This window comes from Bos indicus, chromosome 22, assembly GCF_029378745.1.
Source record: "Bos indicus isolate NIAB-ARS_2022 breed Sahiwal x Tharparkar chromosome 22, NIAB-ARS_B.indTharparkar_mat_pri_1.0, whole genome shotgun sequence".
NCBI classification, from domain to species: domain Eukaryota; kingdom Metazoa; phylum Chordata; class Mammalia; order Artiodactyla; family Bovidae; genus Bos; species Bos indicus.
In genome coordinates, this window is record NC_091781.1 from 56,766,238 (window position 1) to 56,790,994 (window position 24,757).

Sequence of the window (24,757 nt, forward strand, 5' to 3'; positions counted from 1 at the left end):
GCAATGTGAAATGTCATAAAAACGAATAATGCAGGAGTAAATACAGTTGCTCAAAGCCTTAAACATAGAACTCCTCTTAAAGCAATTAATCTGAAGAAAATGACTTTTTTGCAAAGTGAAGTATGTGCATGAAGATATTCACTGTATGTAACTGAGTAAGAATCAACAGTAACTGTGTAACAATTAGAACATTAGAAGCCACCTAAAAACTGGCTTACTAAATTCTGTGATATCACTAAGATGAACTACCGTGTTGTCATTATGACATCTGAAAGCCAGGTAAAAAGGGAGAAAGATACGTAATCTAACAGGGAAAGAAGCAGAAGTACGACATAAACCATAACTGTTAGTGATTTAAAAACATACATAGGTCAGCTAGAACTGCAACAAACTAAGCAGAAGTTAGAATAGTAGTTTCTTAGTTTAGTATAGTGTGATTACCGGTGGTCTTTTTCTTGTAAAAGATATTTCACAGCTTTTCAGTAACAAAAACATCTTGAAAGAATTTAATGTGACATGAGACAAACCCAATGGCCCAAATTCAAGAGCCAGAGTCATTTTATCTGTCCTAGTTCCTAATCTTATTGCTATTCGTACCACCTCCCCACCTGGAAGGTTTCAGAACCCTATCTCTGTTCCAGTCCTGCAGCTCTGAGTGCATACCTAGCAGCATAGCTGAGCAGAAAGTGTATTTACAGAGGGCAGGCCTGAACCCTGCATGTGAGCACATACAGAAAACGATAAAGATCGTGGGGTCCTATTAGTAATTTACAGGACTGCGATTTGCTCTGGCCAGTACACCTCTAATTGAATTCCTCAGCCATAAAATCACTGGGACCAAACGAGTTCAGATATCTTTTATCTAAACCCTTTTTTCTCCCTTACCATCAGTTAACATAATTCTTATGGGGCTTTTCTTCTTTTTATAGATTCATTTGTCTTAGTTATAAATTAACCCAAAAGCAACTCTCCTGACTACCCAGCGCTCCTGTTTCCTGTGTGCCGGGCTCCTTTCTACTTGCACCACTTAGGATACGGGGCCATTTAAACTTCTGGTTGGTAAGTGATGTCCAGGAAACCATCTCTAGATTTTTAAAAAAGATTCCTCAGAAGGAGAAACACCCCCAGTCAGAGATTCTGCTCAAAGCTGGGCACCCTAGAAAGAAGGGGAATGGAACTGCTAAAGACTTCTACTTATTTTTTCACTTTTTAAAGTGCTGGTAATACACTTACATAAAAAATGTACCATTTTAACCATTTAAAAATGTACAGTTCTGTGGCATTAAGTGCATTCACACTGCTCTGCATCCATCACTACCATCCAAAACTTTTTCATCTTCCCAGACTGAAACTGAGTTCCCTTTAAACACTAAACTCCCATTCCCATTCCTCCCAGCTCCTGGTCACCAGCCTACTTGCCATCTCTATGAATCTGACTATTCTAGATGACACTTCGGTTTCTTCTTGTTTCTCTTAAAGTTTCTGAACTAGTGTAGTTTACCAAATTGGTTGAACACACAAGAGAGCTGATGACAAAAAACCTTCAGGGAAGAACTAATACTTAGTATTTTTGTTTTTCAAGCCTAAATGCTCATTTTCAGAAGCCAGAGTACATGTCTGCCCCTTACTTGGTCTTTCAGGAGTTCAGTCTTTTGATTTTAAAGTGGCTTTGGGTTTTTGTTTTTTTTGTTTTGTTTTGTTTTTTCAGTTAAACTGATTTTCAAAGCAAACAATGCAGCTATCGACTTCCTTTAAGAATCAAAGTTCCCTTATTATTCCTTGTATTCACAGAACTCCCAGAAATTTTACCTGAAAACAGCATGATCTTCTCTTCTCTTCACCATTCAAATATAAGGCTCCTAATTCTACAGGCTTGTTCAAATGCTGTCTTGCATCAAGAAGAACGGTGGACCCAGAGATCATTAATGAGATGTAGACTTAGTTTGAACACTGAAGTCACACCCTGACCATCGCCAGCTAAAATTTTTGCTAAGAGGTGGTTTCTGAGGACGCAGCGCCTTGTGGGTGTTCTCCCCCACTCACAGGTGTTCTAGGGGCTGGAAGCAACTGGTTGGAGAACTACCTGAGGAGGAAGCCTGTGGAACTGAAGAACTATGTGGGGAGGAAGGCTGTGGAGCCTAAGGAAGCGCTGTGCACACACAGGATTAAGAAAGAGCTCAAGGTGTAATCCTTGATGAGAAGAGTGTTCTAAAGTTGGCCAACAAACAGAAACTCCCTCTGAAAACCAGTGAGAATCTAATAAGAATGGTTACTGAGGGACTCCAATGTAACTTCGAAAGAACGTCTCATCTTGAAATAATTTCAGGTTGACAGAAACGTTGCAAAGATACAGTTCCCATGTCACTTGTGCTGGGCTTCCTACTGTGAACATTTTACAACGGCAGCCCAACAAGGAAAACTAATAAATGAACTGGCACGAGAATGTAAACAGGTTTATTCGGATTTCACCAGTTTTTCCATTCAGGCCCTTTCTCAGTTCCAGGGCCCAGTCCAGGATCCCACATTGTGCTCTGTAGCTACTTCTCCTTATTTCCTCAGTTTCTCACTCTTTTTTCTTCTTCTTTTTTTTAAGAGGTATACTTGACATACAGTGAAGTGCACACATTGAACGATCAGTACCTCAGTCTTTGTCTTTCATGCCCTGGACACTGTTGAAGAACGCTGGTGAGGTACTTCGTGGAATGTCTATTTAGATTTGCCCAACATTTTCTCAGATTCAACTACTGTTATGAATTTTGGGGAAGAATTCTGAGGACCTGATGGGCCCTTTTCAATATGTCTTATTACTGTGGATATAAACCTGTTGACCTGGATTACTTGGTTAAAGTGGGCTCTGCCAGGATTCTCCCCCATAAAGTAACTACTTTTCTTTTTGTAATTAATAAATATTTGGAGGGAGACACTTTGAGGTTCTGTGTCCATATTCTGCTCCTCCTGACACTCATCTTCTGAGTACTGGTCAGTGGCCCTGCCGGGAGCAGTCACTGCTGCTGGGGTTCTCTGAAGGCAATTTTCCATCTCCCTCATCCCTTTCACGTTTACTAATTTAAATTCTTCTGTACAGAAAAGTACTTCTCCTTCCATTTACTTATTCATTCAGTCATTCATTTATTTTGTTTTGTGCCTTACTCATTCAGTCGTGTCTGACTCTTTGCAACCCCACAGACTGTAGCCCGCCAGGCTTCTCTGTCCATGGGATTCTCCTGGCAAGAATACTGGAGTGGGTTGCCATTTCCTCCTCCAGGGGAATCTTCCCAATCCAGGGATGAAACTTGTGTCTCCTGCATTAGCAGGTGGATTCTTCACCATCTCAGCCACCAGAGAAGCCCTTTATATCAGTATAGAATCATGTGTGTGTGGATATGTATATACATAGACACACATACATACATGATTGTATATAGATGGGGGTTGTAATCCAAAGCTGTAGTTTTTAAAAATTTTATTGTTCAAATTATTCCAGCCTTGGTCACTGGGAGTTGGAATTATTTGAATAATAAAATAAATAACTGTAGCACTGGATTTTATTTTTTTTATTTATTTATTTTTTTTTAAAACCTTCCTGTAGCCATTTGAAGCACTGGATTTTAATACCCCATATAGAATATATATACCTGGGCATTGGATAAATTAAGCTACTTTCTCCTCTGTAACCTGGCATCATGGCTGCAAGACTTACAGGGAATCAGGCAAGATATTTTTATTTTTCTCTCAATTTAACTACTAACACAGGAATCTAATATAATGTACTTGAGACTTATTTTCTAAGGATCTGAGTTATCTTCTCAGCTTCTAGGTCACTTTCCTATCTTTGTTTTGTCTTAGACAAGTAAGTTACTGTGGCCTCTGTTCACTGACTGGTAGATTATACAGTAGAAAGTATTCTGATAGTCAAAATAAAAGCTCTCTAAGAAATTTTGCAATAAAATACTATGAAGCATTCACAGTTTTTTTTTAAAGATTCTTTTAAAAACAAATTTAGTACAATAAATTCTGAGTTTACCTACTGTTCAGGAATGACACTTGTTTACGGAAACGTCCCTCTTGTATGTCTCTGGCTTAGAGTTGTATGTTGTGGCTTCTTTCAAACCTGAACAACTGAAAAGAAAGAAGATTTTTAATATACACACATATTCAAAATTCTTAGACAAACTCATCTGTCAAAATGGATAAGCAGAAGTACATGTATTTCCTCTGTTGGATTTCATCTTGAATGTTTGCTTTCCCTGAGCTTAAAACACTTTGTGTTCTCTAGAAGCAAACAACAGACTGACTGATAAATCATGGAGAATCTTCCTGAAAAGACAAGTCTGTCACTGATCATGAGTCAAGGTCCTTTGTCTCACCCATCTTTTATGCAGAATTAATAATCGCACCTATGTTGCCATGCAGACTTAAGAAAAACTAGATCTTAAAAGGATTACTAACCTCAAAAGATAGGTGATTGATAAAAGTTATACACAGCAAAGATGACATTTATGAAAATACAAGCTTGTTCTAGAGGGCACATGCCTGCTAACCTAAAGTAAAAGTGTCACAACCATTTGGAGACAAGAAATGTCACACATTTCATGTGGAGCCTTTAAAAAAAAATTTTTTTAGACTTTTTATTTTATTTGTGAGTTTAGCCAATGAGTAATGTTGTGACAGTTTCAGGTGGACACCAAAGGGATTCAGCCTTATACATACATGTATCCATTCTCCCCCAAACTCCCTTCCCAGTCGGTCAGATTTATAAAGGAAGACGCAGAGAGAAGATTATTGAGGAATCATGCCAAAGGTCTAAGAATGTGTATCCTTGGCTCTTACAAAGGACTCAGGGATCCGAGAATAGCCGTGTGTCCATAAAGACAAAACAGCACCCAGTGCCAAAGCCTTATCATCAGGGCCTTCAAAGTCCCAACAGCCAGACCCAACATTCTGCCCAGTCTAACCTCCTCCAAATTCTCATTTCTCTTTTCTTTTTTTTAAATTCTGCACCCTTCCATCTGGAATTTGCAGAAACTAATCTATTACTAATTTGTGAGTGGCACAAACGTGTTGTCATTGCTGTTTAGTTGCTCAGTCATGTCTCTCTGCGGCCCCATAGACTGCAGAGCGCCAGTGCTCCCTGGCCCTCACCATCTCCCAAGTCTGCCCATGTTTAGTTGCTCAGTCATGTCTCTCTGCGGCCCCATAGACTGCAGAGCGCCAGTGCTCCCTGGCCCTCACCGTCTCCCAAGTCTGCCCGAGCTCATGTTCGCTGCATTGGTGATGCCTTCCAGTCATCTCATCCTCAGATGCCCTCTTCTCCTTCTGCCCTCAATCTTTCCCAGGGGAGGGAATAGCAAACCACCCCAGTATACTTGCTGTGAGAACCTCATGAACTGTATAAAAGGCATAAACATAGTGGATGGTGAATATAAAATGTTTTCCCATTTTGCTATTTCTGCATTAAAAGAATATAAACTGCAGCCAGTGTAGTTTGTTTGATTATTTGTTTGTTTCCCCAGCATTGGTTAGTACTTCTGTTTGGAAATTGAAAACCTCCTAATGTGAACTCAGTATCAACGGTTAGGGTAACTATTTTGTGTTCAGCATGGGGCACAGACAGAGCTAACTTGCCTGTTTTAGACCAGCATGCTTTTTGCTTTCTGACTGTTGATCTGTATTGTAACAATGTAGTCTGCATGTGAAACACTCTCTCATCTGTTAGTAAAAAATGAAAGGAGTCCCCACATCAAAACTGTTCATAACATATAATACACATAATACGTGAGAAACAGCTTATCTACAATGGATTACCACTTAGAAAAATTTGAATAAAATCTCTATCTGAAAAAGTAAAGAATGTTTACTCCAGGCTAAGATTAAATCATATTAGCTTTTCTTGACACTCACCTGAAATAAATATGAATTCATTAAAAAAAAATTAATAGGAAGAAAGTTAAGCTCTCTGGAAACTGCTACATATTCCTACCTTGTGGCCCTAAGAGTTGGACCAGACAGAAAACTGGGCCAGTTTCTGTGACTTTCAGAAAGTCTAACTTTTTCTCAAGCCCCTTCCCTTTGGTAAACTCAGTAATCCACTCTCTTGTATCCATTTAGAAGTGCACTGTGCCATAGAAGGTATAGTTTCCAGACATAAAATGTAATAATCGGGCAGAAACAAGATCTGTTCTGGGAGCCGTATATACCAAGGGGTATAGTCCTTTCATGTTCCCCGTCTGATCAGTTAAATGCAGACGGTGTAGAGTCATTCATTCATAAATCTCTCTCCTTATCGATGTAAGCCAGAGAACGAGGCTGCAAACAGAGCAGACGAGCCCCTCCCACTTCAACAGAACCCACACTAGACAGGGTCTGTTCACGTCTACGCATCCACCTTTCTATTATCTGAGACAGGCTTTCTATCAGAATCTAAGTAGACGATAATTCAACTTACTCTACTCTGTCTGAAATGGTAAAAGTTGACTTAAGAAACAGGAAAATAATTAAAAAGGGAAACAACTGAAAACTTATCAAAGAATTACTTCCCCAAGAAGCTCTGGGCCTTGATAATTTTATAGATAATTTTTTTCAAGTGTTCAAGGCAGAAATGTTTTTTGCTACAAACATTGTTTCTGAGTAGAAAGAAAAAGAGTGACCAAATTAATTTTCAACACCTAACAAGAACAAAAATACCAACTTCACTTATTAATATTGACGCTAATGTACAAATAAAATGCTAAAGAACAAATGCCAATAGAACAGTAAAAGAATAAAATACCATAATAAAGTTGTATTTATCTCAGAAAGACAAAGAAGATTTAATATTGGAAAACCTATTAGAATAATGTGTTCCAGTACTGGGTCAAACTTTAAAAGAAACCACATGACTATCTCAAAAACCACCAGAAAAATACCCAGTAAAATTCAACATTCATTCTTGAAAATATTTTCTTAGAGATCTAAGAAACTTTAAAAACAAGAATATTAACCTCAAAGTTACAGCCAACATCATCTTATTTGTGAAAGATTACAGCAGCATCTCCCCAAATATGCATTCTATGGATAACTAGATTCCTCAAGATTTTCCAGTGGAAAAGCTTCCACCAGAAATGAATCTGCACATATTGTTCCTATTTGGAGATTAATAAAGTACATTAACATCGCATATGTTCTGTAAGCTCCACGATCAGGAAAAAACCCAACAGTATCAACAATAACAATCTGCTTAGCTATTTAGCTCACTAGTTTTCAAATGTATTTGAACATTTTTCTCACTTTCCATTATTTCACTCAACCCACTTCAGTGTGGCTTTTGCCACCCACCTTTCTACTGAAACTCAAGCAAAAGTGACAGGTGGGCTCCTTCTTAATAAATCCATTAGGCTTTTCTTGGTTTTCATTCTATTTGCACAATGGTGTGCTGTTAAGTGAAAGTCGCTAAGTCATGTCTGACTCTTTGCAACCCCATGGACTATAGCCTGCCAGGCTCCTCTGTCCATGGAATTCTCCAGGCCAGAATACTGGAGCAGTTGCCATTCCCTTCTCCAGGGGATCCTCTCAACCCAGGGATTGAACCTGGGTCTCCTGCACTGCAGGCAGATTCTTTACTGAGTCACCAGACCTTCAAGGAGGCTCAACTCAAAACCACAGGAGACCCTTCTCACCTCCCTTTCCTTTGACTTTTTCATGTCCTATGCTTTCCAAAGCATCTCCTTCAGCAAAAGTCCTCCTAACTCAACATGTCCTCCGTCCCCAGCCCAGTAATGTCACAATCTCTCCTTCCTCTCTGTCCCAGCTCTTGAGAACTGTGGCATCTTAAATCTCCTCCAACTTTTCACGTCCAGCCCCTTTCTACTCATTCTCCAATACCTGACAAAAATGCAGGAACTGACATAGTAAAATCAACTATTCTAAGGGACAGGGAAAGAAAAGAAAAAGAAAGAAAGTGAAGTTGCTCAGTCGTGTCCGACTCTCTGGGGCCCCATGGACTGCAGCCCACCAGGCTCCTCTGTCAATGGGATTTCCCAGGCAAGAATACTGGAGTGGGTTGCCATTTCCTTCTCCAAGGTGCTCTCAAATGAAAAGTCTCTTTGGTGCACTGAGGGAAGGCGAAAGTGTATGAATGCTTCCAAATGACTAATTTCTATCCCATTGAGTTAAATACCTGGTCTACCACTGACCTCCCTGCCCCCAAATTGGTGACTGATTCCATGAAAATCCAGAGTCAAGATGAGCCAATCATACCCTTCCCTAGATTTTTATAACATTCCCATTCAAAACTGGCTATTAAATTGATGTCTATAGCCTGAGGTGACAAAATAAAGTGACTTTATTTGAATGAAGAGGAATTTAAGAGAAAGGGAAAAATGGAAATAAAGAATCTCCTAAGAACGGTTGGTTTTCAGTGACAGTGGAGTTACTGAATATAAAGATTTGGTGATCTACTTTACTTTGTCACAAGTAATTATAAGTACTTTCAAGTTGCTTCCTGCTAACACATAAACCAATTGGCAGGGAACCAGAACAACTGAAAAGCTTGGACCTAATCCTTGGGTACATCTGAATACGGTTCCACTTCTGTGGATGGAATTGTTAGGTGTGGAACGGTGCTGGGTCGTGTGGGGTGTAGTTATCTCATTCTCCGGCAAGTTAAATACTGGGAAATTAGACTCTTGTTAGTGTGTGCAAGTCAAGGTGTCTGGGTTCAGGCTGCCTGAGTTCAGATCTTAGTTGTATCACCTGGCAGGTTATTTTTACCTCCTTGTGTTTGTTTCGTCTGCAAAATACAGATAATAGTGTATACCTTTAACAGGTTGCTGGACGACTAAAATGAGACAATGCATGTAATATGCCTAAAATAGAGCCTGATAAAGAATCAGGGCTCAGTAAGTATTAACTATTACTATCAATTGCTGGGTTATTTTTCTGATGCCTGAGATAGTTAAGGAAGAGTCCTTTAGAAGGATGAGTAAATGACAGTTTAGCTGAGGATATAAACTGTGGAGCAGACTGAAGTGGAGACTGAACTGGAAGGAAGCAGTATCTAAACATGAAATCCTATGGTTACATTTATAAACCCATCTTTAAGTTATCCCAGTGAACAAAACGATTACTCCAAAAAGTCATGATACCTATTCATGATTAGGAAGGAGAATGAAACTGTAGATTTGAAATGAAAAGCAATAGGGACTTCCTGGTGGTCCACTGGCTAAGACTCTGTGTTCTCAATGCAGGGGGCCTGAGTTTGATCCCTGGTCAGGGAACTAGGTCCCTGATGCTGCAACAAGAGCTTTCACGCCCCAACAAACATCAGAGATCCTGCAAGCCACAACTAAGACCGCCACAGTCAAATAAATAAAGAAAACTAAATATTAAGGAAAAAAAAGACTTCCAAACTTAAAAGCAACAATTATTTGTTGAGCATCTGACATTTGTTAGCAGTGTTCTAGGCACTGGGGATAAACAATGAACAAAACAGAGAAATATTCCAGCTCTTGTGTAACTGTGTAAATCAAGATGTAATAAAAAAATTAGATGGTGCTAAAGGATCCCATGATATATCTGATACATGTACCATGTGGAAAAATGAGGAACTCAAGTTGTTCAAGACAATTAGCTATTTCAGTAAGCTACAGTGGTTTACTAGAAATTATGACTTAAGATCTGTTGATCCCCTTCTCCAAATCTGAGGATTAGTGATTCACTCATTTTTTAAAAAATCAATCAAAATCCATTTCTAAGTGATAATCAATTTTATTTCAAATCTGAAGGAGCAATATAAGCATGTTGCTTATGTTACATTCAGAGTAAAAAATCCTGAATGTACTCATGGTGACTATAGTTGTTAACACTGTATTATATAATCAAAATTTGCTAAGAGCATAGAACTTACATGCTTTCTCCAAAAAAGAAAAAAAATGAATAAATAAAGGAGAGAGAGGTATTTGTGAGGTGATGGATGTTAATTAACAAATGGAGGGAAACCTTTCACAATACATAAGTATTTCAAATCACCAGAATGTACATTTTAAATTTATGTCAATTTATGTCAGTTATGTCAATTATACCACAATAAAGGAAAAAAAAAATACCTATGTCCTTATTTGATTCGTAGATTAAAAATACATTGCTTTTCCATACTGTATTTAAGAGACTGGACCAAAAACAGAGATACTAGAAACTGGGAAACGAGAAAAGGAAGAGGGCCATCAGATGAGAGAGCAGAAAAAGAAGGAAAAAAAGGGACAGAATATGGAAAACACCAGAATGTTAAAAAAAGGGGGTGGGGTGGGGAGTAAGAACAGAGTTAGAGTAAGAATGGTGCAGTGGTAAAGAACCCACCTGCCAATGCAGGAGGCGTGGGTTTGAGCCCTGAGTCAGGAAGAGCCCCTGGAGGAGGAATGCCGACCCACTGCAGTATTCTTACCTGGGAAATCTCCTGGACAGAGGAGCCTGTCGGCCTACTGTCCACGGGGTCACAAAAACGGTCGGACACAACTGAGCAACTAAGCAATAACAAAAAAAAAAGAGCAGGCATTGAGGGGCAGGGGGAGGCAGGAGAGGCCCAGAAAGCAGAGCCAGAGGAAATGGCTTTTCCCATTTCAGCTCAGCTGCTCTCTGTGGACACAGACTTAGAAAGGACCAGCACTGGTATCTTAAATATTGTGTGGAAATTAAGAAGCCTCCACAATTACTGAGCCAAAAAGTGTTCACACTGGTAATTACAAAAGGACGTTGTTGCCTTCAGGCAGGAGATGGCAGGAGACGTGGGTTCGATCCCTGGGTTGGGAAGATTCCCAGGAGGAGGAAATGGCAATCCACTCCAGTATTCTTGCTTGGGAAATCCCATGGACAGAGGAGCCTGGCGGGCTAAAGTCCGTGGGGCCTCAAAGAGTCAGACAGGACTGAGCTCTGAGCATGCATGCATCACTCCTACAGAAGTCTAATCCTCCGGATCCTCCCAAGTACAATCAATCTATGATTATTTGAGCTGCTCAAATGTTGACAGTAAGAGTTTGAGACTTGTCATAACTAAGTGAAATAAGCTGAATAATAAAAGTTATTTCAGCTTTCACCCACACCAAAATGGAATCCCAAAGGCATTCCCCACATGGGTAGCCGTGCCTGGTCTTGTCTGGCCTTTGCGTTACATCACAGGAGTGGGGACTAACGATTTATGTAACTTACTTCTGCAGAAATCTGCGTTGCCCGTACAAGTGTCACATGGAAGAGGAACTCCACGAATAGTAAAATTGGAAATAAATGACAGCTGAGAAGGCATTCGAGAACAGTACTTTCTTTAAAAAGAACTGTGGAACTCACTGCGCAGGTATGTTTAAAAATCAAATTTGCAGGCAAATTTAGGGAAATATAATTACAAGCGATGATAATGGCAGTAGACACTGCTGTTCCGATATGGTCAAATAAGAAAGAGAAACGTAATCTGCAAAAATGCTGCACTCACTAGCTGTATACCTGAAACTTACACCATACTGTCAATCCACTACTCTTCAACTTAAAGAAAGAGAAGAACTCTGTTCTTCTAAGTTACTGTTACAGAACAGGGAATCACCTTAACATCGCAAGGGACTTTATAAGGTTCCTGATTCATTTCTCCTATCAAATAAGGCCTCTTAACAGACAGCCATTCAGATTCTGCCTAAGTATCTCTACTGACAAAAGCACACACTTGGCACTCACACGACAGCCTTCCCCACCTCTGGACAACTGCAGTTGTGGGATTTTTTCCTTTACACTGAGCTCACGTATGCCCCCCTTTAATTTCTAGCAATCCTTTGACAATCTATGACCTAGGAGCTCCACAGGGAAAGGAGCAACCTGCCTTGCCCACTGTTCATCGAGAGCCAGCGTGACGCATGGCACAGGGTAAAGTGCCATAAAAATGAGCCATAAAACTGCTGACACGGCTGACTGCCCAGCAAGACCCAGTCCCTAAGTCCAGTCCATCTGTCCTTTAGGGCAGTGGAGTTCTAAGTCGGGATGAAGGCATTTTTCTTTTTCATCTGTTGTGGATACTTTTACAAAATGCAAAAAAGCATGTGCCTAAATGTCATGACAATATAGACCTTTTTCCCCCCATTCATGATGTTTTTCATTTATTTTTTAAATTTGACATGTAGTTGATTCACAATGTTGTGTTAGTTTCAGGGGTACAACAAAGTGATTAATTATCTATACACATATATTCTTTTTCAGATTCTTTTCCACCATAGGTCACTACAAGATACTGACTACGGTTCCCTGTGCTATATGGTAGGTTCTTGTTGATGATTTATTTTATATATAGTAGTGCCTCCATGCTCAGTCGCTCAGTCAAGTCCGACCCTTTCTGACCCCATGGACTGTAGCCCACCGGGCTCCTCTGTTCATGGGATTTTTACAGGCAAGAATCCTGGAGTGAGTTGCCAGTTCCTACTGCAAAATACACAGTAAATGTATCTATTAGTCTCAAAGTCCTAATTTATCTCCCCCTTCCCTTTTGGTAAGTGTAAGCTTGTTTTCTACTATAAACGTCTGTAAATGCTTATCCTCATATCTGAGCTTACCTTTTACCAAGTCGGAAACCAACAATGAGCAGAGCAGCATCAGAGCAGGGGCCGTCTCCAGAAGCTGCTTCACAACGGCCCTCTCCTTTTGTCTCTTTCTGTTCTGACAGGCCCTCCTCTGTCCAGATTTTGCGATAGCCTCCTAGCTGCTTGCCCTGCACACTACTGCCAAATAAACCTTCTGATTAAATCATCTCACTCTTCCCCCCAAGACCTGGAATCCCAACCTTCCTTACAAGATAAAGCCCACACTCCTTTGCCTACACCCCAGAACCTTTCTCATCCTATCTGAAATCTACACCCAATCCCATTTCTCACTCCTCGCACAGACACACGACCCACTTCCGCCAGGATGATCTCTGCAGAATGACCTCCCAAGCCTGTGCTTATTCACTAGTCCAGGCTTCGTTTTCTTGCCCTGGAAATTCTTTCCCCTTCCTCTTATGCCATCTCAAGCCCTGAACTTTTTTGCTTCTGCGTAAAATTCACATACATAAAATTAACTACTCTAAAGTGTGCAGTTCAATAATATTTAGGACATTCTTAAAGTCGTGTAACTGTCACCTCTATCAAGTTCTAAAACAGCTTAATCTCCTCAAAAGGAAATCTTGCACCATCAAGCAGTCACTCCCCTGGCCCCCGCTGCCTCCAAGCCCTGGCAACAAATAATTTGCTATCTATCTCTATGAATCTGCCTAGTCTGAGTATTTCATATTAATGAAATTGTATTTTGATTCCTTTTTCTTTTCTGGTATATTTAAAAGTCATTTTCCATTTTTCCAAAATTAATTTTTATTGGAGTACAGTTGCTTTACAATGTTGTGCTCATTTCTACTTCACAGCAGAGTGAATCAGCCACATGTCTACATATAAGCCCTCTTTTGGATTTTTCTTAAGGTTATCCTGTCAAGTCCTCAATTTTTCACAGATAATCCAATACCCATCTGCTCTACAGGCTTTTCATGGGTTTGCCCTCCACTCCACGCTGGTCTTGCCATCTCTGAATCAGGCTTTTCATGGGTTTGCCCTCCACTCCACGCTGATCTTGCCATCTCTGAATCAGGCTTTTCACGGGTTTGCCCTCCACTCCACGCTGGTCTTGCCATCTCTGAATTTTTGCAGCACCTGTTTTCTGCTTTCTCTAGTCCTTCCCCACACACCGATTCGAACTTTTGGTTAACTGCGTCAGTGTTGCCCCTTTTCGATTCACGTAGCTTATAAACTCTTAGTTCTAGGAGCTTTGCTGTCTCCCTTTGTGCCTAGAGCCCACTGAACCTGTACGTAACTCACTGTGTCCGGCTGTGCGTGAATGAGGCGCAAGTGAAGGACGCTCAAGTCTGGATCATCAGTGAGAGCCGGCTCCAGGCCCAGGTCAGCTCTTATCCTTCCTTCTGTCGTGGCCTCCTGCCTGCCCTGTGCTTCTCCCTCAGTGTCACAGGTATAGGTATGGGACACCTCTTTGCCCTGGTAGGAGATGAACAGGTGTGGCTGCAGGAGAATGATGGCAGGTTGCCCAGGGGTGGAGAGGGTGTAAGTTCCTTGCACTGATCTCTTGCTAAGAGACTCCTACCTTCATTCTTCAGGCACACATGAAGCCCTAAGGAGAAAAGTGGGCGTGCAGAGATATCACAGGGCCACATTAAAAAAAAAAAAAAAAGTTCGCCTGTTTGCTTTGCTTTTATATGTAAATCAGTTCCTTTGCCTGGTATTTTGATTTGAAGTAGCTCATAAACGTGTATCTACCTTGTAAAAGGAGATTAACTGTTAAACAATTATGGTGATAATACTTGTGATTCACATATGAAATAGCTGAGCATATAATTATTTTATACATTATAAACAAATGAATAGGCCGAGACTATGTAGTGTTTTATCTAACAATTGACAGAACGTTTGAAAGGGAACTGGTTTTATTTTCTGCATGAGTAATAAATCTAAGTAACATTCTGGATCATACATCTGTAGGAACTTTTCTCCCTACTGTAGTATTAAACTGAATTTGCTACAGTTGCCACTGGAAGTCTCCAAACAAGAAAGTAAAACGGCGCCCTGGCCCTCAGGCCATTTAAAACCTGTTCTTCTGACCAGAACAAGAAAAAGATCCAACATAGAATGCTAAAGTCTATAATTAACATTTTTTTTTCTTTCATATCCCATTTTGCTCACTTTAGCAGAGCAAAATGGAAATTTCTTCTGGCATTAATTTCATATCACTCTGTGTAACCAAAAATGTTAAAATAGAAATAAACATTTTTAGAGAGTAATTTAGGGAATTCCCTAAACATCAGTAAAGAATCCGCCTGCAATGCAGGAGACCTGGGTTGGATCCCTGGGTTGGGAAGATCCCTTACAGAAGGGAATGGCGACCCACTCCAATATTCTTGCTGAGAAAATCACATGGACAGAGGAGCCAGGCGGGCTACAATCCATGGGGTCACAGAGAGCCAGACATGACTGAGTGACTTTCACTTCACACTAAAGATGTGGAGAAGAGTAGCACCGAGAAACCCACAATGAAACAGCACAAAGCAGTCCTCAAAATCAAGCCAAGTTTGAAAGCATTTATAAAGTGACGATGTGCTCAGTCCCCTGTGCTGTGCGCTGTGGATCAGGGAAGGTGAGCAGGGCACATACACGTGAGAAGAATAAAAAGATCCTCACCACTCATTTCTACTCTCTAGGAATTCATAATTTTGCTTGGTACAGAACTTGCACATAAAACTTTTAAGACCTGACTGCAAACAATCAGCAAACACAATGAGTAATATAGAATCTGGAACGTGTTAAATTGCATTTCAGAGTAAATCTCTTCCAATTATGTTTCAGCTAAAAGTAAAGTTAGTCTGCATTTTCTGAGTGTAATAGCTAGTGGCCAGGGTGAATTATTTCACAAGTACGTTGTGTGACAAAAGAAATCCATCTGACACTTAAAACTTAACGTGTGGGGCAAAAACAAAATATCTGTGTGTATGTGCTGTGCTTTGTCAGGACCAGAGATGGTTCTAGCAGGTATGCACACATGGTCAAGTACACATGAATCATGTGAATGGCCTAAAGACACATCACACCACTGGGCTGTGTTCCGTCACTTAATCATTTTCTTAACTTTAACTGAGTTCGGTTATTTGCCTGCCTGGTGCTAGGTTCTGATTCCCTTCCCCAATCTGAAAAGCGCCTGGGCCACCACCTACAAAGCCATGTCACCAGGTGGGCAGACTTTGCTTCCTGTATAAGGAAACCTAGTGCTGGAAAGCGAGAGGTCATCTGACAAATGTCCACGGATTTGTGAATAAATTATGGTGGAATTTGTAAAGTTTGAAGGCTTTGGTTACATCTGCATTGAGATGCACTCTAATATTCCATGTCTATATAAGAAAATATTAATTCTACTTAACTTCATATAACTTCCTTCAAAATCTATTTTCCTTACCATTTTTCCCCCCCCAAAGTTTCATGTTGTTTAGGATTTATCTCTAACTGGTCAGTAAGACATTTTCTGAGAATTTAAAAACAGAACTGAAATGGTAATCAGACAACTGGGTCTTGAGTACAGAAGTTGAAACAGCAGTAATACTTACATTGACCAAAGGACAGTCATTTGAAGTAAGATCTGGGTCTCCTTTTACTCAAACATTATATTCTAAATATTTAAAAATTCTAAATATGCTTTTAAAAGGTAAGTTGCTAACTTTATTTCCCAGGAGAAAAAAGTATTGTTGTTGTTTTTTAAATTTTAATGGGATAGTCTCAGTGAAATTTGTTTCACGTTTTTGTTAGGTGTAATTCATTTTTCTGATAAACAAGGTCATGAACTAAATTCACTTGGATAGCTAACCACTTAACTATATCCATTTTGAAATTACTATGAAATACATACTCCTTCTGCAAAGTGAATCAGCATTCTATTATTTGTATTTTCAAGAAAAGTTAACAGCTTATTAACAAAAGACACATCCTTACATCCTTTGCTAGTAAACTCTGTTGGTAAGAGAGAAATGAAATAATACAATAATTATATTATTCATAATGTCTGATACATACTACGTATGTACAACCTAAAATAATATAAGAGATTTAGGAAAAATATTCAAGGACACAGGTGTTCCCCTCCTTCACATCTAACTCATAGACAGCCACCCAGTTCCAGGCTGGCCTGGCAACGCTGCCTGGTCACAAGGCAGGGGTTAGACTATTGCCTGCTCTCAGTCATCATGTCTCCCACTAACACCCTCGTTAAATCTAGATAACAATACTCATGAATGTCAGGAGGGATATCCTTGTCTGTTTTGTTCACTGCTTTAAACTCCTTCTCTAAAACAGCTGTTGGCACAAAGTAGGAGCTCAATAGATTTTTGTTGGATAAATAAATCTTCACTAAAAAGGAGCTTCTCCTCTGTAGATTTGTTCTTGGGAGTGGGAGGGTCATCTCCAGGTTTGTGTTACCCACTGAGGTTTGGCTTGGGCTGTATTAAGGATTAAATCATCAGAAATAGTGGCGGGGGAGGGGAAAGAAGAGAGAAATAGCTAATATCCCTGATATAAAGTTTCTAAAATAACGTTTAAAACTTTGTTTTCATTTAGATAAAGGCTGTTCTAAAGGCATCAGTCTGATATAAAATTCTCAAAGGAAGTTCCAGAGAAAGTGACAAGAAAAATATAACCTGTAATCTGGGTCGAAGGCAAAACTATTTAATTTTCCCTTTGGGATTTTCTAGAGCAATGCAACAGAGAAAAGGAAGAAGTATTCAATTCAAAGGACATTGCTGTGTGTGTGTATCTGGATAGTATACACATACACATATATATTGCTGTGTGTGTCTGTCTTTTTCTGTGCTCACTCTGAGGTCTGACAAGATTTTGGGAAACCTCTACTCATCACAAATTATATCAAGGTCTCATAATAACCATTTGTAGTAGAAGTTTACCCTCTTGTGCTTCTGCATCAGCTATTTATGGTTACAAGTTCAGAATTCTATCAGAGTTAGAAGACAAACTATCCCGAGGTTATTTAATTTTAGGGGAAAAAAAACCCATAATAGATATACATAGGTTTTAGAAAAAGACTTAAAAGGGGATAGCTGGAAAGTAAAATAACTCTGGAAACTATTGTTTAAAATAGCTGTTGTTTGGTGGATGCTAAAGATCAGATAGAGCACAGGCCCAAAGAAATCAACGAAAGCAAACTGTATGTATGACTGAGAAAAACTAAGAGGCTGTTACAAAGATGGAGTATTTTTTCCCCCCAGAGAGTAGTCCAGCAGAGGACAGAGAAGCCCAGTATGTGAGAGAAGACTAAGTGTGAAATAAAACTGGGTATAACAGAAAAGAATTCATGTCCTGTCTCACATTATCTTGAATGGCTTAAAAGCAATAAAACAGCTAGAGGGTTCTCAATGTTTAATTTACTCTTTGCTTGATCTTTACTGATCAGGGGCACAGACATACTAAAAAATAAAAGCAATAAATGTAGGCTTTTAAGTAGAGAAGTAATTTTATACTAATGGCTAAACTTTGGAAAAGAGAGAAAAACATAAAAACAAACAAAAAGCCTTCTGTATCTATTTTAAAATATAAAATACGTTTTTTTCGTAACTTTTTTATTGTCCCTTCATATGCACGTTTATATAAGGTTTCAATCAATGGTGCACATACATTCTTTATGTTACTTTTTAAAAAATATTTTTCAAGTTTGCTCTAGTTTTCCAATTTGTCACTGACAATTACATAACATTCCACCTACTAATTACATCATAATTTACTTAAGCATTCCGCTGCTGTTGAATAGTTATTTCCAAATATTGGTTCCTATAGCAATGCTTGTATGAAAGTCTTCGTGTGTGTGGCTTGTCCTATATCCTCCACCTCTTTGGAAAAAATCTCCAAAGTAGGGGTACAGCAGCAGATTGTGCAATATTTTGCCCAACTGCCTTTTTAGCAGGCGGAACTAAGTGATAATGACAACAGCTATACATAAAATAACCAGTTTCTTTAATTCCTGAATCATAAAATTTTAGGATTAAAAAAAAAATCTATCATCAACAATCATTAGGACTGGTACATTTTCCAAGATTATGAAACCGGAATTGAAGTTTACAAATCCTTTTCTTGTAAGTCTGTTTAATGTGGGTCCTCCAGGGCCAGACCATCCTCAGATACTGTATAAAATCCAGTCTCTGAACTTACAGACTGGGGATTCTTGGCAACCATGCTTAAAGGTAAGGGGAAATCAGCGATTCTCCGACGAAGCAGATAGCCGGCTAGCCTCTACAGACTCGAGCTTATCCAAAACAAGACTGAGTCTCTCTAATAAAATGTCAAACCAACAGAGCCAACTGACAGGACGGTCTCAAGAGCTTCTATCACTACCTACAGAGTTAATACATCAAGAGACTTAACTATAGGCAAGAGGGAGAACAATCCGGACTGCCTGCGCTGCACACTGGGCTCCAGGCTCTCAGATGGGACACGGGGCTCAGCAGCAGTGAGAGGTTCTCACACACTACACGAGAGAATCCCCTGCAGGGCTTGTTGAAAGACAGATTATCAGGCCTTATCCCTAGAGTTTCTGATTCAGTAGGTCTGGGGTGGGGCCTGAGAATTTACATTTCCACCAAGTTCCCAGACACTGCTGCTGCTCCAAGGACCACTCTTTATTATAGACTATTTCTTGATTCTTTTAAAAACATGTATTAAGTACCTAGAGAGTACTGTTCTATGTGCTGGAGACAGAAAGATGAGTAAAACCAGTCAGTCCTGCTTCAAGAAATTAATAATCTATGTTTTTGTAGACATTGTACTGCTCTCGTGCTGAAAGTCAACAAACTGGGACCTTGTTGAAAACCAAGTTTAAAAGTATATTGCTTTTAAATAAAACTAGGGTATTTCTAATTAGTTCCAAATGCTTTAGGAAAACATGTAGTAATCCTACATTGGCAAAGGCCTGGGTGTTTTCTTCACTCTTCTGAATTTTCTGAACATATGCAAATAATTTGCTACAGTATCTTCTTCATTTATATATATATATATACACCATTCATGTTTGTTCTCTTTCATAACTTCATCCACCACATAAAAAAGAGAAAGATTTTATATAAGTACTTGTCCATACACACTCAAAACCTTGTTTACAAAATCCAGGTAATTACCAACTGACAGAAAAAAACAACAGTAAGTACGGTAGGACTTAGGGATTCTCTGATTTAGATTTAGACTTCAGCAACACTGTGGAAAAGTGAATGACACAACCATGCAATATGCTTACTTATACCCATGACGGTGGCCTGTACTTAACTGTTAAACACTGCCTATCAGCTGATTCACAGAATTAATGAACTTGCTTTTCAGGTGGCTACTAAGCTTCTATTTCCATCAGATACACATTGATTTCCTGTAAGTATTTTTGGCAAAAAACATAAAAGGAAAAATAAAGTATGTATAAAATGTTATGACCTGAGGATCTGCCAAAGTCTTAAGCATTATTTATACATCTTTGGCATATTTTTTTATGATGTGATTGAGAGATTCCTCTCATTTCAATCTGTTAGAAAGCTACTTTATAAGTTTGGAAGAACTAACTCAAGAAGGGACTAGATAATTTGTCTAATGTCACAGAGAGAGGAAGACATAGTCAGAAGTAATAGTCATATATCTAATTATACTAGCCAACTACCAACTCCTACAGCCTTAAATTTGATAAGTTTCTTAAACTGACGTTTAGGAATGACGATTTATTTTTTCTGAAGGAAAAAATGGTTCAAGGAAGAATTACAACACATGTTGATTTTGGTTTTTAGGCCAGGCCGTGCAGCTTGTGGGATTTTAGTTCCCCATCCAGGGACTGAACCCAGCCTCTGGCAATGAGAACGCAGAGTCCTAACCACTGAACCGCCAGGGAATTCCCCTGTGTTGATTTTTAAGAGAAAAAAATATGCCTGTGTGGGAGAATATATCCTTTTGTGTCACTACTATCTCAAGTAACTATTTTCAAATTTGGTTTCATAAAGGCTGGTTTATGGAGAACTGGGGACAGGACTCGCTTTAATTTTATTCTGCCTTCTCCTGATCCCCTCTTTACATTTCAAGAGTGTTTATTATTCCTTAAAAGCTTTGCCTGCAGGTAGCAAGCAAACCAGGAAACTAAACTCTCAAATTTTTGCTGATGATGTCTTAAGGAATATTGGCATTTTGAAGGCAGACTACAAACTTTCAAAGGACACAGACAGCGGAGGCGAAATGATGGTCAGTGGAATGGGGTCAAGGTGAAGGAGTTCTTTCCAGCATCTCACTGCTGAACGAGGCAGTCTTCACCATACAGGAGTAGTTATTCCTTAAACACACAGGATAATAATATCCCCTCTCCATTCACTTGCTAGGGCTCTCTCCTGAAGCAACCCAGAGCTCCTGAGACAGAGACAGTGCCAAGCAGCAACTTTAGAATTCAAAGCTGTCCTAAAAGTTTCTGATGTCACCAAGGCACAGGGTAAATTCTTAGAAACCAACCCCTTCCATTCAGGTCTCTGTACGATTACTGTGCAACCCGCTGAGTGTGGGAAGTGAGTGCACACAGATCTCTTACACTCCCACTCAGGGTATTTCCCTAGTTTTCTCTCTCCCTTGTAGCTACCTTCTCCTTATCTACGGTAATCTGTGCAGACTTCACACCCCGGCTCTATGCTAATCTGAACTCTTCCCAGAAGGTCAGGAAATGTGTCTCAAAGGGTCTTATCCACATATTACAATTCTAGATGAATCCATGAATTGAAATGCTTCTTAAAAAAAAAATCAGTTAAAACCAGCAATGAATTTATTTTCTAAAAAAAAAACAAAAACAAAACCCACTGAAGTGAAATAAAAACTGTTTCTTAAGACACTGAATCAAATTGAACTAAACTTATAGGATCGAGTGTAAATCCTCCCTTATGGTTTTAAATCTCCATTGTAAATGATTCATGGTGCATGAACTGATGACTTCACTTCTTTCCTTTATGTCTGAAAAATCGAAATACAGAAAGGAAACCTATCCCAAAAAAGATTTTCAAGTTGAGAATGGCCTGGTCACTGGAATAGCTGAAGTAAAGTGTAGCCATGGCTCTGAGAAAGCCAGAGAAGACCCATGAAGAGAATGGAAATGAGGGCTGCTCCCCACTCCCCAGCTGCAAAGGGGGAACACCCATCTACAGGCATGACCCAACACTTCTTTGTCCTCTGCCTCCTCATACTTTTACTGAGGTCCCCAGTTGGCCTCTGTAGGTGAACTGGGAACAGAGTGGGGTTCGAGCTGGGAGTCAAGGCCCTTACTTTCTTGCATAGGAGACAGTTCACAAAAGAATGGATTTTTAAACAATCCATAAGAAGAATTTAAAATTTATTATCTGGACAATTCACCCTTAATTACAGGCTTTTCCAATGAGTCCCTACTAGTAAACTGGTGGGTTCCTAGGAGGCATGTTCACTTTTCAAGTCGCTAAAAGCCTATGTTTTGGGATACGGCTTCTTAGAAGGAGCCCCACGTTTTATGACAAGCACGGTCCCTATTTATTCTTTAAGCTGCGACACTAAAATGTCTTTTGATCTGAAGGATCATAGGCCTCAGTATAAAACAAACACACAGTAAGCATTCACAGTATATGCCATAAAAATATGTAAAGACTAGAACTTCATCAAATGAAAGCACAGCTTGCACCTTCTAAATGCGTGAAGACGCAAAAATGGACACGAAAGACTACATACTGTGTCTACACAGGACTCACAGAGATATTATCAACAGGACAAAAATAATTCTAGGCTGATTTTTGTCCAAAGTCACCAGAGAATAGGAGATACAGTTTTAAACTGAATAATGATGAAATATCTCATTTCAGAAACATCTGATAAATTGATCACCACATGGCAAGCATTATCTTCTGTTCATTGTTAACAAGAATCTCAAAATTACTAGGGTGAACTATTAATATTTGTAAAAGAATTAGCTCAATTAAATTCAGGGACAAGGTCATATCATTTAAGATACACAGATTTGTTGATAAAGTCTTAAAATCATACAAAAAAAGAGAGCACGGAACAATAATACCAATACTTTTCCCATTTACACTGATAAGGAAACGGAGAGTTAGAAAGGATAAATTACTTGCCTCAGTATAATAATTAAAATAGTTAAAAATTTAAACATTCACAGTCTGAGTTAAACATTTGTTATTAAAACATAGGTGTGCATTGACTGTTGAAGAAAAATACTACTAATAATAAACCTGTTTTTTAAAATAAAAAATAATTTAAGTATACACTATCATCGGTGATAGTTGTCTTCACATCTCCAAAAGTTTCCCCCAAAATACAGTCTATTTTATTTGAGCTGATTTCCTTTCAAAAACCTACAGTATTTTAGGTAAATAAAAATTAGAATGAGTTCAAAAGATATGCAATAAAACTCCCCCAAATCTACATCTTGTTGTGATAAAATACAAATAGTAAATGACAAAGCCGGGGAGGATTAAAAATAGTCTTCAATTTAAAATTTTCATCTAGAACGCTATGACACTAACTAAAGTTTGATACACTGGGGCTATCTATGCTTGCAAGGTGGTTATTTACAGATCTTATTCTATTTTTGTGGAGTCAAATTAGATCAGTTTCAAGGCATTAAGCTTTTTAAATCACTGCCCTTTTTGTTGCTTTTAGGCCTTAAGAGAGAAAGCAACAGCTCAAGAGGTCTAGAGCAGTACAGAGATCTGCTAGGAAAAATAAAAGCAAGGTAGAAATTCAGTTTAATAATTTTGAAGGTGGTGGGGGACACATGTTTATATCCATAGGCCAGTAACTTTTATCGTTTTCTTGATTAGGATTTTAAAAAAATTCTCTACAGCTGATATTTATTTTTAGTGGAACCCAAAACTTCTTTCAGTATACTTGCCACATTTTATGACATTATTATATTTCCAAGTTCAAGTGATAGTGAATTCAGCAGAACATCCACAAATTAGAATGACCAACATTTTCTGCCCTGCTCATTGGTCATATACAAATCCTATGAAAGAAGCAAAAGTAACAGACCAGGATATATAAAACATTTGTAAAGTATTATTTTAATACTGTTTTCATGAAACTCTCCCGACAGTAAAACACCATTTCACAATTTGAAAACCAAACGAAATGTATTATTAAGACTTGTGTGCGTTTCCATGACTGTGCCATTCATACAACTGTCGAATACATAATTATCTTATTTAAACAAATGATTTTTTTTTACTGATTAAGAGCAATTAGCTATGATCAGTAATGTATGTTCCTAAAGTCATGCTTTTTTCCTGTATAAATTTTCATATACAGGGATAATACAGTTTTAATGTCATAGAGATGTTATAATTAATACTGTGATTGTTTAAAGTCCTATGTTAAGTCTTTAAAATGTCGTTCTGAAAAATATACGAAGAAATGAAGAGTAAGGAAACAGTCCCCTCAAAGAAAATAGCAATATTTATTTAAAATGCCAACTGCAAAAATATGTTCAAGGTATTTTAAGTTTAATAAAGAATATGATGCAGGTGGATATTTTAGTTTTAATTTAAAAATAAATTATATTCTTTTAAATTTAAAAGCATGAAAAAAACAGTGCCTAAAAAACTTAGCCTGGAAATCTCCAAACCTTTATACCTCACTGATGCCACGTTTTTTACAGTAGTTATCATAAAAGCAAGAGATAAACTTTTAAACGTGAAAAAGAATTTTGATTTAAAAATTAAATCACCAGTTTCTACCCCCTTTCCAGTGATTTGCAAGAAATTGAGCGGTGGGTCATTAATTGATCCTAAGATCTTTAAATTTAAGATCTAATTATCAGCAAGTGAAGTATCACATATCATTATAATTTAAATAAAGGGTAATGACAAGAAGTACACAGTAAGACTAAAATGGATGATTTTGTAACAATCCTCACTTTTTGGCTAAGGGCATTCATTTAAGCGTTTTGTATATCAGAGAATACTATGGTGCCTATTAACTTCATAGACTGAATCCGATTGAAAATAGGCAACATAAAAACTGTTTTCAAATTTGAAAAAGATCTTTTGAAGTATCACCCGAAAGCTGACTGGTGGCATCTCTGTTTTCTACAGACCTTTCATAGGAGTGGAAAGAACTTCTTTAAGAAAGAAGCTTCAGTGAACATCTACATTGCTCTCTATTCCAGAAGGGTTTTGTAAAAA

At 38.6% G+C, this 24,757-nt stretch overlaps 1 protein-coding gene across 5 annotated transcripts in view; it reads right to left on the minus strand.

The window, feature by feature from the left end:
- Window positions 1-24,757, minus strand: part of LOC109576365 (peroxisome proliferator-activated receptor gamma) — a 218,582-nt gene that overhangs the window by 190,832 nt on the left and 2,993 nt on the right. For 3 of the 5 annotated variants that reach the window (XM_070776930.1, XM_070776929.1, XM_070776928.1), the window contains exon 2: window positions 4,025-4,119. The gene's annotated coding sequence lies outside the window, so the exon portion shown is untranslated. The remainder of the gene's footprint in view (window positions 1-4,024; window positions 4,120-24,757) is intronic. The other 2 variants (XM_070776932.1, XM_070776931.1) reach the window with 1 other exon arrangement.